This window comes from Ambystoma mexicanum, chromosome 3q (assembly GCF_040938575.1).
Source record: "Ambystoma mexicanum isolate Mex_15411 chromosome 3q, UKY_AmexF1_1, whole genome shotgun sequence".
Taxonomy (NCBI): Eukaryota; Metazoa; Chordata; class Amphibia; order Caudata; family Ambystomatidae; genus Ambystoma; species Ambystoma mexicanum.
This window is the reverse complement of record NC_090926.1, coordinates 760451473-760464853: the sequence shown is the minus strand read 5'-3', so window position 1 is coordinate 760464853 and position 13381 is coordinate 760451473.

Here is a 13381-nt window from a genome sequence, read left to right as displayed (position 1 = left end):
TGGCTGGGGGGTGGGGGTGGTGGGAGACATGAGTGGGGGCCTGGTGGAGGCTGCCCCTGCACTGCTGGGGGGTGGGGGTGATGGTAGACATGAGTGGGGGCCTGCTGGAGGGTGCCCCTGCACTGCTGGGGGGTGGGGGTGGTGGGGGACATGAGTGGGGGCCTGGTGGAGGGTGCCCCTGGTGGCTGGGGGGTGGGGGTGGTGGGAGACATGAGTGGGGGCCTGGTGGAGGGCGCCCCTGCACTGTGGGGGCCTGGTGGAGGGTGCCCCTGGTGGCTGGGGGGTGGGGGTGGTGGTAGACATGAGTGGGGGCATGGTGGAGGCTGCCCCTGTGCTGCTGGGGGGTGGGGGTGATGGTAGACATGAGTGGGGGCCTGGTGGAGGCTGCCCCTGCACTGCTGGGGGGTGGGGTGGTGGTAGACATGAGTGGGGGCCTGGTGGAGGCTGCCCCTGCACTGCTGGGGGGTGGGGGTGATGGTAGACATGAGTGGGGGCCTGCTGGATGGTGCCCCTGCACTGCTGGGGGGTGGGGGTGGTGGGGGACATGAGTGGGGGCCTGGTGGAGGGTGCCCCTGGTGGCTGGGAGGTGGGGGTGGTGGGAGACATGAGTGGGGGCCTGGTGGAGGCTGCCCCTGCACTGCTGGGGGGTGGTGGGAGACATGAGTGGGGGCCTGGAGATGGGTGCCCCTGGATGCTGGGGGGTGGGGGTGGTGGGAGACATGAGTGGGGGCCTGGTGGAGGGTGCCCCTGGATGCTGGGGGGTGGGGGTGGTGGGAGACATGAGTGGGGGCCTGGTGGAGGCTGCCCCTGCACTGCTGGGGGGTGGGGGTGATGGTAGACATGAGTGGGGGCCTGGTGGAGGTTGCCCCTGCACTGCTGGGGGGTGGGGGTGATAGGGGACATGAGTGGGGGCCTGGTGGAGGGTGCCCCTGGATGCTGGGGGGTGGGGGTGGTGGGAGACATGAGTGGGGGCCTGGTGGAGGGTGCCCCTGGTGGCTGGGGGGTGGGGGTGATGGTAGACATGAGTGGGGGCCTGGTGGAGGGTGCCCCTGGTGGCTGGGGGGTGGGGGTGGTGGTAGACATGAGTGGGGGCCTGGTGGAGGCTGCCCCTGGTGGCTGGGGGGTGGGGGTGGTGGTAGACATGAGTGGGGGCCTGGTGGAGGCTGCCCCTGCCCTGCTGTGGGTGGGGGTGATGGTAGACATGAGTGGGGGCATGGTGGAGGGTGCCCCTGCACTGCTGGGGGGTGGGGGTGATGGTAGATATGAGTGGGGGCCTGGCGGAGGCTGCCCCTGCACTGCTGGGGGGTGGGGGTGGTAGTAGACATGAGTGGGGGCCTGGTGGAGGCTGCCCCTGCACTGCTGGGGGGTGGGGGTGATGGTAGACATGAGTGGGGGCCTGCTGGAGGGTGCCCCTGCACTGCTGGGGGGTGGGGGTGGTGGGGGACATGAGTGGGGGCCTGGTGGAGGGTGCCCCAGGTGGCTGGGGGGTGGGGGTGGTGGGAGACATGAGTGGGGGCCTGGTGGAGGCTGCCCCTGCACTGCTGGGGGGTGGTGGGAGACATGAGTGGGGGCCTGGTCGAGGGTGCCCCTGGATGCTGGGGGGTGGGGGTGGTGGGAGACATGAGTGGGGGCTGGTGGAGGGTGCCCCTGGATGCTGGGTGGTGGGGGTGGTGGGAGACATGAGTGGGGGCCTGGTGGAGGCTGCCCCTGCACTGCTGGGGGGTGGGGGTGATGGTAGACATGAGTGGGGGCCTGGTGGAGGGTGCCCCTGCACTGCTGGGTGGTGGGGGTGATGGTAGACATGAGTGGGGGCCTGGTGGAGGCTGCCCCTGCACTGCTGGGGGGTGGGGGAGATAGGGGACATGAGTGGGGGCCTGGTGGAGGCTGCCCCTGCACTGCAGGGGGGTGGGTGTGATGGTAGACATGAGTGGGGGCCTGGTGGAGGCTGCCCCTGCACTGCTGGGGGGTGGGGGTGATGGTAGACATGAGTGGGGGCCTGGTGGAGGCTGCCCCTGCACTGCTGGGGGGTGGGGGTGATGGTAGACATGAGTGGGGGCCTGGTGGAGGGTGCCCCTGCACTGCTGGGGGGTGGGGGTGGTGGGAGACATGTGTGGGGGCCTGGTGGAGGGTGCCCCTGGTGGCTGGGGGGTGGGGGTGGTGGGAGACATGAGTGGGGGCCTGGTGGAGGCTGTCCCTGCACTGCTGGGGGGTGGGGTTGGTGGGAGACATGAGTGGGGGCCTGGTGGAGGGTGCCCCTGCACTGCTGGGGGGTGGGGGTGGTGGGGGACATGAGTGGGGGCCTGGTGGAGGGTGCCCCTGGTGGCTGGGGGGTGGGGGTGTTGGGAGACATGAGTGGGGGCCTGGTGGAGGGCGCCCCTGCACTGTGGGGGCCTGGTGGAGGGTGCCCCTGGTGGCTGGGGGGTGGGGGTGGTGGTAGACATGAGTGGGGGCATGGTGGAGGCTGCCCCTGCGCTGCTGGGGGGTGTGGGTGATGGTAGACATGAGTGGGGGCCTGGTGGAGGCTGCCCCTGCACTGCTGGGGGGTGGGGTGGTGGTAGACATGAGTGGGGGCCTGGTGGAGGCTGCCCCTGCACTGCTGGGGGGTGGGGGTGATGGTAGACATGAGTGGGGGCCTGCTGGAGGGTGCCCCTGCACTGCTGGGGGGTGGGGGTGGTGGGGGACATGAGTGGGGGCCTGGTGGAGGCTGCCCCTGCACTGCTGGGGGGTGGTGGGAGACATGAGTGGGGGCCTGGAGATGGGTGCCCCTGGATGCTGGGGGGTGGGGGTGGTGGGAGACATGAGTGGGGGCCTGGTGGAGGGTGCCCCTGGATGCTGGGGGGTGGGGGTGGTGGGAGACATGAGTGGGGGCCTGGTGGAGGCTGCCCCTGCACTGCTGGGGGGTGGGGGTGATGGTAGACATGAGTGGGGGCCTGGTGGAGGTTGCCCCTGCACTGCTGGGGGGTGGGGGTGATAGGGGACATGAGTAGGGGCCTGGTGGAGGGTGCCCCTGGATGCTGGGGGGTGGGGGTGGTGGGAGACATGAGTGGGGGCCTGGTGGAGGGTGCCCCTGGTGGCTGGGGGGTGGGGGTGATGGTAGACATGAGTGGGGGCCTGGTGGAGGGTGCCCCTGGTGGCTGGGGGGTGGGGGTGGTGGTAGACATGAGTGGGGGCCTGGTGGAGGCTGCCCCTGGTGGCTGGGGGGTGGGGGTGGTGGTAGACATGAGTGGGGGCCTGGTGGAGGCTGCCCCTGCCCTGCTGTGGGTGGGGGTGATGGTAGACATGAGTGGGGGCATGGTGGAGGGTGCCCCTGCACTGCTGGGGGGTGGGGGTGATGGTAGATATGAGTGGGGGCCTGGCGGAGGCTGCCCCTGCACTGCTGGGGGGTGGGGGTGGTAGTAGACATGAGTGGGGGCCTGGTGGAGGCTGCCTCTGCACTGCTGGGGGGTGGGGGTGATGGTAGACATGAGTGGGGGCCTGCTGGAGGGTGCCCCTGCACTGCTGGGGGGTGGGGGTGGTGGGGGACATGAGTGGGGGCCTGGTGGAGGGTGCCCCAGGTGGCTGGGGGGTGGGGTGGTGGGAGACATGAGTGGGGGCCTGGTGGAGGCTGCCCCTGCACTGCTGGGGGGTGGTGGGAGACATGAGTGGGGGCCTGGTCGAGGGTGCCCCTGGATGCTGGGGGGTGGGGGTGGTGGGAGACATGAGTGGGGGCCTGGTGGAGGGTGCCCCTGGATGCTGGGGGGTGGGGGTGGTGGGAGACATGAGTGGGGGCCTGGTGGAGGCTGCCCCTGCACTGCTGGGGGGTGGGGGTGATGGTAGACATGAGTGGGGGCCTGGTGGAGGGTGCCCCTGCACTGCTGGGTGGTGGGGGTGATGGTAGACATGAGTGGGGGCCTGGTGGAGGCTGCCCCTGCACTGCTGGGGGGTGGGGGAGATAGGGGACATGAGTGGGGGCCTGGTGGAGGCTGCCCCTGCACTGCAGGGGGGTGGGTGTGATGGTAGACATGAGTGGGGGCCTGGTGGAGGCTGCCCCAGCACTGCTGAGGGGTGGGGGTGATAGGGGACATGAGTGGGGGCCTGGTGGAGGCTGCCCCTGCACTGCTGGGGGGTGGGGGTGATGGTAGACATGAGTGGGGGCCTGGTGGAGGGTGCCCCTGGTGGCTGGGGGGTGGAGGTGGTGGTAGACATGAGTGGGGGCCTTGTGGAGGGTGTCCCTGGTGGCTGGGGGGTGGGGGTGGTGGTAGACATGAGTGGGGGCCTGGTGGAGGCTGCCCCTGCACTGCTGGGGGGTGGGGGTGATGGTAGACATGAGTGGGGGCCTGGTGGAGGCTGCCCCTGCACTGCTGGGGGGTGGGGGTGATGGTAGACATGAGTGGGGGCCTGGTGGAGAGTGCCCCTGCACTGCTGGGGGGTGGGGGTGGTGGGAGACATGTGTGGGGGCCTGGTGGAGGGTGCCCCTGGTGGCTGGGGGGTCGGGGTGGTGGGAGACATGAGTGGGGGCCTGGTGGAGGCTGTCCCTGCACTGCTGGGGGGTGGGGTTGGTGGGAGACATGAGTGGGGGCCTGGTGGAGGGTGCCTCTGCACTGTGGGGGCCTGGTGGAGGGTGCCCCTGGTGGCTGGGGGGTGGGGATGGTGGTAGACATGAGTGGGGGCCTGGTGGAGGCTGCCCCTGCACATCTGAGGGGTGGGGGTGTTAGGGGACATGAGTGGGGGCCTGGTGGAGGCTGCCCCTGCACTGCTGGGGGGTGGAGGTGGTGGTAGACATGAGTGGGGGCCTGGTGGAGGGTGCCCCTGGTGGCTGGGGGGTGGGGGTGGTGGTAGACATGAGTGGGGGCATGGTGGAGGCTGCCCCTGCGCTGCTGGGGGGTGGGGGTGATGGTAGACATGAGTGGGGGCCTGGTGGAGGCTGCCCCTGCACTGCTGGGGGGTGGGGTGGTGGTAGACATGAGTGGGGGCCTGGTGGAGGCTGCCCCTGCACTGCTGGGGGGTGGGGGTGATGGTAGACATGAGTGGGGGCCTGCTGGAGGGTGCCCCTGCACTGCTGGGGGGTGGGGGTGGTGGGGGACATGAGTGGGGGCCTGGTGGAGGGTGCCCCTGGTGGCTGGGGGGTGGGGGTGGTGGGAGACATGAGTGGGGGCCTGGTGGAGGCTGCCCCTGCACTGCTGGGGGGTGGTGGGAGACATGAGTGGGGGCCTGGAGGAGGGTGCCCCTGGATGCTGGGGGGTGGGGGTGGTGGGAGACATGAGTGGGGGCCTGGTGGAGGGTGCCCCTGCACTGCTGGGGGGTGGGGGTGGTGGGAGACATGTGTGGGGGCCTGGTGGAGGGTGCCCCTGGTGGCTGGGGGGTGGGGTGGTGGGAGACATGAGTGGGGGCCTGGTGGAGGCTGTCCCTGCACTGCTGGGGGGTGGGGTTGGTTGGAGACATGAGTGGGGGCCTGGTGGAGGGTGCCCCTGCACTGCTGGGGGGTGGGGGTGGTGGGAGACATGTGTGGGGGCCTGGTGGAGGGTGCCCCTGGTGGCTGGGGGGTGGGGGTGTTGGGAGACATGAGTGGGGGCCTGGTGGAGGCTGTCCCTGCACTGCTGGGGGGTGGGGTTGGTGGGAGACATGAGTGGGGGCCTGGTGGAGGGTGCCCCTGCACTGCTGGGGGGTGGGGGTGGTGGGGGACATGAGTGGGGGCCTGGTGGAGGGTGCCCCTGGTGGCTGGGGGGTGGGGGTGGTGGGAGACATGAGTGGGGGCCTGGTGGAGGGCGCCCCTGCACTGTGGGGGCCTGGTGGAGGGTGCCCCTGGTGGCTGGGGGGTGGGGGTGGTGGTAGACATGAGTGGGGGCATGGTGGAGGCTGCCCCTGCGCTGCTGGGGGGTGTGGGTGATGGTAGACATGAGTGGGGGCCTGGTGGAGGCTGCCCCTGCACTGCTGGGGGGTGGGGTGGTGGTAGACATGAGTGGGGGCCTGGTGGAGGCTGCCCCTGCACTGCTGGGGGGTGGGGGTGATGGTAGACATGAGTGGGGCCTGCTGGAGGGTGCCCCTGCACTGCTGGGGGGTGGGGGTGGTGGGGGACATGAGTGGGGGCCTGGTGGAGGCTGCCCCTGCACTGCTGGGGGGTGGTGGGAGACATGAGTGGGGGCCTGGAGATGGGTGCCCCTGGATGCTGGGGGGTGGGGGTGGTGGGAGACATGAGTGGGGGCCTGGTGGAGGGTGCCCCTGGATGCTGGGGGGTGGGGGTGGTGGGAGACATGAGTGGGGGCCTGGTGGAGGCTGCCCCTGCACTGCTGGGGGGTGGGGGTGATGGTAGACATGAGTGGGGGCCTGGTGGAGGGTGCCCCTGGTGGCTGGGGGGTGGGGGTGGTGGTAGACATGAGTGGGGGCCTGGTGGAGGCTGCCCCTGGTGGCTGGGGGGTGGGGGTGGTGGTAGACATGAGTGGGGGCCTGGTGGAGGCTGCCCCTGCCCTGCTGTGGGTGGGGGTGATGGTAGACATGAGTGGGGGCATGGTGGAGGGTGCCCCTGCACTGCTGGGGGGTGGGGGTGATGGTAGATATGAGTGGGGGCCTGGCGGAGGCTGCCCCTGCACTGCTGGGGGGTGGGGGTGGTAGTAGACATGAGTGGGGGCCTGGTGGAGGCTGCCTCTGCACTGCTGGGGGGTGGGGGTGATGGTAGACATGAGTGGGGGCCTGCTGGAGGGTGCCCCTGCACTGCTGGGGGGTGGGGGTGGTGGGGGACATGAGTGGGGGCCTGGTGGAGGGTGCCCCAGGTGGCTGGGGGGTGGGGTGGTGGGAGACATGAGTGGGGGCCTGGTGGAGGCTGCCCCTGCACTGCTGGGGGGTGGTGGGAGACATGAGTGGGGGCCTGGTCGAGGGTGCCCCTGGATGCTGGGGGGTGGGGGTGGTGGGAGACATGAGTGGGGGCCTGGTGGAGGGTGCCCCTGGATGCTGGGGGGTGGGGGTGGTGGGAGACATGAGTGGGGGCCTGGTGGAGGCTGCCCCTGCACTGCTGGGGGGTGGGGGTGATGGTAGACATGAGTGGGGGCCTGGTGGAGGGTGCCCCTGCACTGCTGGGTGGTGGGGGTGATGGTAGACATGAGTGGGGGCCTGGTGGAGGCTGCCCCTGCACTGCTGGGGGGTGGGGGAGATAGGGGACATGAGTGGGGGCCTGGTGGAGGCTGCCCCTGCACTGCAGGGGGGTGGGTGTGATGGTAGACATGAGTGGGGGCCTGGTGGAGGCTGCCCCAGCACTGCTGAGGGGTGGGGGTGATAGGGGACATGAGTGGGGGCCTGGTGGAGGCTGCCCCTGCACTGCTGGGGGGTGGGGGTGATGGTAGACATGAGTGGGGGCCTGGTGGAGGGTGCCCCTGGTGGCTGGGGGGTGGAGGTGGTGGTAGACATGAGTGGGGGCCTTGTGGAGGGTGTCCCTGGTGGCTGGGGGGTGGGGGTGGTGGTAGACATGAGTGGGGGCCTGGTGGAGGCTGCCCCTGCACTGCTGGGGGGTGGGGGTGATGGTAGACATGAGTGGGGGCCTGCTGGAGGGTGCCCCTGCACTGCTGGGGGGTGGGGGTGGTGGGGGACATGAGTGGGGGCCTGGTGGAGGGTGCCCCTGGTGGCTGGGGGGTGGGGGTGGTGAGAGACATGAGTGGGGGCCTGGTGGAGGCTGCCCCTGCACTGCTGGGGGGTGGTGGGAGACATGAGTGGGGGCCTGGAGGAGGGTGCCCCTGGATGCTGGGGGGTGGGGGTGGTGGGAGACATGAGTGGGGGCCTGGTGGAGGGTGCCCCTGCACTGCTGGGGGGTGGGGGTGGTGGGAGACATGTGTGGGGGCCTGGTGGAGGGTGCCCCTGGTGGCTGGGGGGTGGGGGTGGTGGGAGACATGAGTGGGGGCCTGGTGGAGGCTGTCCCTGCACTGCTGGGGGGTGGGTTTGGTTGGAGACATGAGTGGGGGCCTGGTGGAGGGTGCCCCTGCACTGCTGGGGGGTGGGGGTGGTGGGAGACATGTGTGGGGGCCTGGTGGAGGGTGCCCCTGGTGGCTGGGGGGTGGGGGTGTTGGGAGACATGAGTGGGGGCCTGGTGGAGGCTGTCCCTGCACTGCTGGGGGGTGGGGTTGGTGGGAGACATGAGTGGGGGCCTGGTGGAGGGTGCCCCTGCACTGCTGGGGGGTGGGGGTGGTGGGGGACATGAGTGGGGGCCTGGTGGAGGGTGCCCCTGGTGGCTGGGGGGTGGGGGTGGTGGGAGACATGAGTGGGGGCCTGGTGGAGGGCGCCCCTGCACTGTGGGGGCCTGGTGGAGGGTGCCCCTGGTGGCTGGGGGGTGGGGGTGGTGGTAGACATGAGTGGGGGCATGGTGGAGGCTGCCCCTGCGCTGCTGGGGGGTGTGGGTGATGGTAGACATGAGTGGGGGCCTGGTGGAGGCTGCCCCTGCACTGCTGGGGGGTGGGGTGGTGGTAGACATGAGTGGGGGCCTGGTGGAGGCTGCCCCTGCACTGCTGGGGGGTGGGGGTGATGGTAGACATGAGTGGGGCCTGCTGGAGGGTGCCCCTGCACTGCTGGGGGGTGGGGGTGGTGGGGGACATGAGTGGGGGCCTGGTGGAGGCTGCCCCTGCACTGCTGGGGGGTGGTGGGAGACATGAGTGGGGGCCTGGAGATGGGTGCCCCTGGATGCTGGGGGGTGGGGGTGGTGGGAGACATGAGTGGGGGCCTGGTGGAGGGTGCCCCTGGATGCTGGGGGGTGGGGGTGGTGGGAGACATGAGTGGGGGCCTGGTGGAGGCTGCCCCTGCACTGCTGGGGGGTGGGGGTGATGGTAGACATGAGTGGGGGCCTGGTGGAGGTTGCCCCTGGTGGCTGGGGGGTGGGGGTGGTGGTAGACATGAGTGGGGGCCTGGTGGAGGCTGCCCCTGGTGGCTGGGGGGTGGGGGTGGTGGTAGACATGAGTGGGGGCCTGGTGGAGGCTGCCCCTGCCCTGCTGTGGGTGGGGGTGATGGTAGACATGAGTGGGGGCATGGTGGAGGGTGCCCCTGCACTGCTGGGGGGTGGGGGTGATGGTAGATATGAGTGGGGGCCTGGCGGAGGCTGCCCCTGCACTGCTGGGGGGTGGGGGTGGTAGTAGACATGAGTGGGGGCCTGGTGGAGGCTGCCTCTGCACTGCTGGGGGGTGGGGGTGATGGTAGACATGAGTGGGGGCCTGCTGGAGGGTGCCCCTGCACTGCTGGGGGGTGGGGGTGGTGGGGGACATGAGTGGGGGCCTGGTGGAGGGTGCCCCAGGTGGCTGGGGGGTGGGGTGGTGGGAGACATGAGTGGGGGCCTGGTGGAGGCTGCCCCTGCACTGCTGGGGGGTGGTGGGAGACATGAGTGGGGGCCTGGTCGAGGGTGCCCCTGGATGCTGGGGGGTGGGGGTGGTGGGAGACATGAGTGGGGGCCTGGTGGAGGGTGCCCCTGGATGCTGGGGGGTGGGGGTGGTGGGAGACATGAGTGGGGGCCTGGTGGAGGCTGCCCCTGCACTGCTGGGGGGTGGGGGTGATGGTAGACATGAGTGGGGGCCTGGTGGAGGGTGCCCCTGCACTGCTGGGTGGTGGGGGTGATGGTAGACATGAGTGGGGGCCTGGTGGAGGCTGCCCCTGCACTGCTGGGGGGTGGGGGAGATAGGGGACATGAGTGGGGGCCTGGTGGAGGCTGCCCCTGCACTGCAGGGGGGTGGGTGTGATGGTAGACATGAGTGGGGGCCTGGTGGAGGCTGCCCCAGCACTGCTGAGGGGTGGGGGTGATAGGGGACATGAGTGGGGGCCTGGTGGAGGCTGCCCCTGCACTGCTGGGGGGTGGGGGTGATGGTAGACATGAGTGGGGGCCTGGTGGAGGGTGCCCCTGGTGGCTGGGGGGTGGAGGTGGTGGTAGACATGAGTGGGGGCCTTGTGGAGGGTGTCCCTGGTGGCTGGGGGGTGGGGGTGGTGGTAGACATGAGTGGGGGCCTGGTGGAGGCTGCCCCTGCACTGCTGGGGGGTGGGGGTGATGGTAGACATGAGTGGGGGCCTGGTGGAGGCTGCCCCTGCACTGCTGGGGGGTGGGGGTGATGGTAGACATGAGTGGGGGCCTGGTGGAGGGTGCCCCTGCACTGCTGGGGGGTGGGGGTGGTGGGAGACATGTGTGGGGGCCTGGTGGAGGGTGCCCCTGGTGGCTGGGGGGTCGGGGTGGTGGGAGACATGAGTGGGGGCCTGGTGGAGGCTGTCCCTGCACTGCTGGGGGGTGGGGTTGGTGGGAGACATGAGTGGGGGCCTGGTGGAGGGTGCCTCTGCACTGTGGGGGCCTGGTGGAGGGTGCCCCTGGTGGCTGGGGGGTGGGGATGGTGGTAGACATGAGTGGGGGCCTGGTGGAGGCTGCCCCTGCACATCTGAGGGGTGGGGGTGTTAGGGGACATGAGTGGGGGCCTGGTGGAGGCTGCCCCTGCACTGCTGGGGGGTGGAGGTGGTGGTAGACATGAGTGGGGGCCTGGTGGAGGGTGCCCCTGGTGGCTGGGGGGTGGGGGTGGTGGTAGACATGAGTGGGGGCATGGTGGAGGCTGCCCCTGCGCTGCTGGGGGGTGGGGGTGATGGTAGACATGAGTGGGGGCCTGGTGGAGGCTGCCCCTGCACTGCTGGGGGGTGGGGTGGTGGTAGACATGAGTGGGGGCCTGGTGGAGGCTGCCCCTGCACTGCTGGGGGGTGGGGGTGATGGTAGACATGAGTGGGGGCCTGCTGGAGGGTGCCCCTGCACTGCTGGGGGGTGGGGGTGGTGGGGGACATGAGTGGGGGCCTGGTGGAGGGTGCCCCTGGTGGCTGGGGGGTGGGGGTGGTGGGAGACATGAGTGGGGGCCTGGTGGAGGCTGCCCCTGCACTGCTGGGGGGTGGTGGGAGACATGAGTGGGGGCCTGGAGGAGGGTGCCCCTGGATGCTGGGGGGTGGGGGTGGTGGGAGACATGAGTGGGGGCCTGGTGGAGGGTGCCCCTGCACTGCTGGGGGGTGGGGGTGGTGGGAGACATGTGTGGGGGCCTGGTGGAGGGTGCCCCTGGTGGCTGGGGGGTGGGGGTGGTGGGAGACATGAGTGGGGGCCTGGTGGAGGCTGTCCCTGCACTGCTGGGGGGTGGGGTTGGTTGGAGACATGAGTGGGGGCCTGGTGGAGGGTGCCCCTGCACTGCTGGGGGGTGGGGGTGGTGGGAGACATGTGTGGGGGCCTGGTGGAGGGTGCCCCTGGTGGCTGGGGGGTGGGGGTGTTGGGAGACATGAGTGGGGGCCTGGTGGAGGCTGTCCCTGCACTGCTGGGGGGTGGGGTTGGTGGGAGACATGAGTGGGGGCCTGGTGGAGGGTGCCCCTGCACTGCTGGGGGGTGGGGGTGGTGGGGGACATGAGTGGGGGCCTGGTGGAGGGTGCCCCTGGTGGCTGGGGGGTGGGGGTGGTGGGAGACATGAGTGGGGGCCTGGTGGAGGGCGCCCCTGCACTGTGGGGGCCTGGTGGAGGGTGCCCCTGGTGGCTGGGGGGTGGGGGTGGTGGTAGACATGAGTGGGGGCATGGTGGAGGCTGCCCCTGCGCTGCTGGGGGGTGTGGGTGATGGTAGACATGAGTGGGGGCCTGGTGGAGGCTGCCCCTGCACTGCTGGGGGGTGGGGTGGTGGTAGACATGAGTGGGGGCCTGGTGGAGGCTGCCCCTGCACTGCTGGGGGGTGGGGGTGATGGTAGACATGAGTGGGGCCTGCTGGAGGGTGCCCCTGCACTGCTGGGGGGTGGGGGTGGTGGGGGACATGAGTGGGGGCCTGGTGGAGGCTGCCCCTGCACTGCTGGGGGGTGGTGGGAGACATGAGTGGGGGCCTGGAGATGGGTGCCCCTGGATGCTGGGGGGTGGGGGTGGTGGGAGACATGAGTGGGGGCCTGGTGGAGGGTGCCCCTGGATGCTGGGGGGTGGGGGTGGTGGGAGACATGAGTGGGGGCCTGGTGGAGGCTGCCCCTGCACTGCTGGGGGGTGGGGGTGATGGTAGACATGAGTGGGGGCCTGGTGGAGGTTGCCCCTGCACTGCTGGGGGGTGGGGGTGATAGGGGACATGAGTGGGGGCCTGGTGGAGGGTGCCCCTGGATGCTGGGGGGTGGGGGTGGTGGGAGACATGAGTGGGGGCCTGGTGGAGGGTGCCCCTGGTGGCTGGGGGGTGGGGGTGATGGTAGACATGAGTGGGGGCCTGGTGGAGGGTGCCCCTGGTGGCTGGGGGGTGGGGGTGGTGGTAGACATGAGTGGGGGCCTGGTGGAGGCTGCCCCTGGTGGCTGGGGGGTGGGGGTGGTGGTAGACATGAGTGGGGGCCTGGTGGAGGCTGCCCCTGCCCTGCTGTGGGTGGGGGTGATGGTAGACATGAGTGGGGGCATGGTGGAGGGTGCCCCTGCACTGCTGGGGGTGGGGGTGATGGTAGATATGAGTGGGGGCCTGGCGGAGGCTGGCCCTGCACTGCTGGGGGGTGGGGGTGGTAGTAGACATGAGTGGGGGCCTGGTGGAGGCTGCCTCTGCACTGCTGGGGGGTGGGGGTGATGGTAGACATGAGTGGGGGCCTGCTGGAGGGTGCCCCTGCACTGCTGGGGGGTGGGGGTGGTGGGGGACATGAGTGGGGGCCTGGTGGAGGGTGCCCCAGGTGGCTGGGGGGTGGGGTGGTGGGAGACATGAGTGGGGGCCTGGTGGAGGCTGCCCCTGCACTGCTGGGGGGTGGTGGGAGACATGAGTGGGGGCCTGGTCGAGGGTGCCCCTGGATGCTGGGGGGTGGGGGTGGTGGGAGACATGAGTGGGGGCCTGGTGGAGGGTGCCCCTGGATGCTGGGGGGTGGGGGTGGTGGGAGACATGAGTGGGGGCCTGGTGGAGGCTGCCCCTGCACTGCTGGGGGGTGGGGGTGATGGTAGACATGAGTGGGGGCCTGGTGGAGGGTGCCCCTGCACTGCTGGGTGGTGGGGGTGATGGTAGACATGAGTGGGGGCCTGGTGGAGGCTGCCCCTGCACTGCTGGGGGGTGGGGGAGATAGGGGACATGAGTGGGGGCCTGGTGGAGGCTGCCCCTGCACTGCAGGGGGGTGGGTGTGATGGTAGACATGAGTGGGGGCCTGGTGGAGGCTGCCCCAGCACTGCTGAGGGGTGGGGGTGATAGGGGACATGAGTGGGGGCCTGGTGGAGGCTGCCCCTGCACTGCTGGGGGGTGGGGGTGATGGTAAACATGAGTGGGGGCCTGGTGGCGGGTGCCCCTGGTGGCTGGGGGGTGGAGGTGGTGGTAGACATGAGTGGGGGCCTTGTGGAGGGTGTCCCTGGTGGCTGGGGGGTGGGGGTGGTGGTAGACATGAGTGGGGGCCTGGTGGAGGCTGCCCCTGCACTGCTGGGGGGTGGGGGTGATGGTAGACATGAGTGGGGGCCTGGT